General features: G+C 45.2%; 1 non-coding gene across 1 annotated transcript; it reads left to right on the top strand.

The window, feature by feature from the left end:
* Nucleotides 1-1710: 1710 nt before the first annotated feature.
* On the top strand, nucleotides 1711-1874 carry LOC144595653 (U1 spliceosomal RNA). Its single transcript, XR_013547517.1, has one exon. It is a non-coding gene; the product is annotated as a U1 spliceosomal RNA (small nuclear RNA).
* The last annotated feature ends 1068 nt before the right edge of the window (nucleotides 1875-2942 follow it).

Raw genomic sequence — 2942 nt, 5'->3', positions numbered from 1 at the left:
CATATGAGCAGTAGGGACTCTATACTAACAGGGAGGAGATTGCACTTGTTTTTTGCATGCATGGGAAACCATCACTAATGACAAATACATACTAACCTGCATTCATGGCTATAAAATTGACTTTGTTCATGAAAACATTCCGCCAGTTCAGCACATACCCCAAAGGGTATTCACCCTCTCAGTCAAAGACAAACAAGAGGGTCAAGCTGAACTTGTGAGGCTACTAGCAAAAGGTGTCATTGAAAGAACAAAACATGAACCTTTGGAATTTGTGTCTACAGGGTACTTTCTAGCAGGCATTGATTTAAAAGATGCCTACTACTCAGTACCCATACACAAGGAGCACCGTAAATAATTAAAAATTTATCTGGATGAAACAGCTATGTCAATTTAAAGCCTTACCAAATGGACTAACCTCCGCTCCAAGGTTTCACTAGAAGCTTAAAACCCGCCTTGGCATTATTGACAAAACAAAAGCATATAGTCATGGCGTACTTAGATAGGGAAACCTTGGAGACAGCTATTTTGGCAGTAGCAGCCACCAAACGTTTGTTTGAAACTTTGGGGTTTGTCATACATCCAGATAAATCCAATTTTACACCGTCCACTACCATGGACTATCTTGGATTTACGATTGATACTGTTCGCATGGTTGTAACTCTGCCAAAGTGGAAAGCATCACAATTGGCACTATCATGCCACGAACTAATGCATAAACGTCAGCCAACCATACGGCAGGTAGCTAGAGCTATTGGTAAAATGGTAGCAGCTTTTCCAGCTGTACAATTTGGGCCTTTGCACTACCAAAATTTACAAAGAACAAAAGTGCACGAACTAAAGCAAAACTCAGGTCACTTTGACCGAGCATGTATTTAACTGCTGAATCCATTACAGAGTTACAATGGTGGACAAGGAACATTAGCCTCAGTTCCAGTCCCATAATTATCTCCAACCCAGTATTAACCATTCAAACGGATGCCAGTGCCTTGGGCTGGGGAGCAACTAACATGCTATCCAGCACAGGGGGCAGATGGACTAATTCTGAATCATCTTGCCTACAGACACGGGGTATCAACTATTTAGAAATGTTGGGTGCGTTTTATGGTTTAAAAGCATATGCATCTAATACGCATCATGCACATGTCCGGTTGCAATTAGATAATACCACGGTGGTGGCTTATATCAACCACATGTGTGGTATAAAGTCAATATCGTGTGATAAATTGGTCAAAAATACAGTGGCAGACACCAGGTCACGCAAATTTAACGATAACATCAAATGGATGTTAAATCCCAAAATATTTGCCGAAATTACAAAGCAAAATGGCACACCAGATATCGATCTATTTGCATCCAGGCTGAATCACCAGGTACCAACGTATGTCGCTTGGGAACCAGACCCTGAGGCAGCAGCAGTTGATGCATTCACGCTGTATTGGGGGAAAAATGTTCTTTTATGCTTTTCCTCCCTTCTGCCTCATCAGTCGGGTATTACGGAAGATTCAATTGGATTCCGTCCCCAGCAGTCCGGAATTATTAATCCACCCAGTGTCAGGCATTAGTCACCCGTGCCATGACAGAGTCAATCTCCTGGCTTGCAGATTCTAAAAAGACCTCTACTGGGCCTGGGACTGTCTGAGGACGCCATCAACATGATGACCGCATCCCACCGGGAGTCCACCAGGAGACAATACCTGACCAATATAAGGAATACTTACCTGGCAGGGGAGATACCTTGATCACTCAGGAGGTTTTCCCAGGACAAGGCTATCCCATTGCACTTCGGGTGTGCTGACGCCTGCGATGTCCCCAAATGCGGGATACTCGACTGCAAAATTTGTGGTAGTGGGGGACTGCGTTCGCTCTCTCCCCTGTTAAAATGGGAACGGTATTGCTCCAAAACAGGAACTACCTACACTACAGCGACACCCACCAGTGTTGTGCAATTCCTGGTTGGATTACATCAGGAAGGACTCAGCTACAGCGCCATAAATACAGCCAGGAGTGCGTTGTCAGCTTATTTGGTTCCAGCAGCAGGACAACTGGCTTTGGGGTCCCATCCACTAGGAATCAAAATCATGAGGGGCATTTTTAATACTAACTCCTCCAGACCAAGGTACACTCAGATCTGGGATGTCAGCATTGTGCTGACGTACCTTAGGGGATGGCCACCGCCCAGGGCACTCACGCTGGAACAACTTACACTGAAATCAGTCATGCTCATGGCACTAGTGTCAGCTTAAAGGGTACAATCCCTCCACCTTCTGAGGCTCGACAGCATGACAGAGTCATTGGACTGTTTCACATTCCATATTCAGGGACTGGTCAAACAAACTAGACCAGGTACCACGCCTCCAGTCATGGAGTTCTGGGCATATTCATCTGAACCACGGCTGTGTGCCAAGACCACCTCGCCAATTACATAGACACAACATACAACTTAAGAGGGAGAGAAAAAGCCTTATGGATAAGCCACAAGAAGCCTCATGGTCAGGTGACGAGCCAAACCATTTCAAGGTGGCTCAAGCAGGTGCTTAAGTCCGCGGGAGTCAATACGAATGTTTACAAATCTCACTCCACCAGGGCTGCATCTACGTCGGCGGCTAGTCAAATGGACGTGCCAATTGACCATACTCTGGCCAGAGCAGGATGGTCCTCGGAAAGAACTTTCCAAAGGTTTTATAATAAACCGCTGGCGCAACCTGCTACATTTGCAGACAGAATTTTAGAGTCTGCAGATAATATTTAATTTGAGCCCTGGGGAGCTCTCTGTTTTTGTTGTCATTAATAAGCCTTTTTTGTTCACAAACAGGTTTCTTGATCGCGATAACATACTTCCTCCCTCTAAGGTCTTCAGACAGTGAGTGAAGCATGAGCTGGTACACGGTTCGGAATCACAGAAGCTTTGAAGTCTTCACGTAGTCACTCACGTGACTCCGAAA

The sequence above is a fragment of the Rhinoraja longicauda genome, chromosome 7 (genome assembly GCF_053455715.1).
Source record: "Rhinoraja longicauda isolate Sanriku21f chromosome 7, sRhiLon1.1, whole genome shotgun sequence".
Lineage (NCBI taxonomy): Eukaryota > Metazoa > Chordata > Chondrichthyes > Rajiformes > Arhynchobatidae > Rhinoraja > Rhinoraja longicauda.
This window is presented reverse-complemented; position numbering and strand designations above follow the sequence as displayed.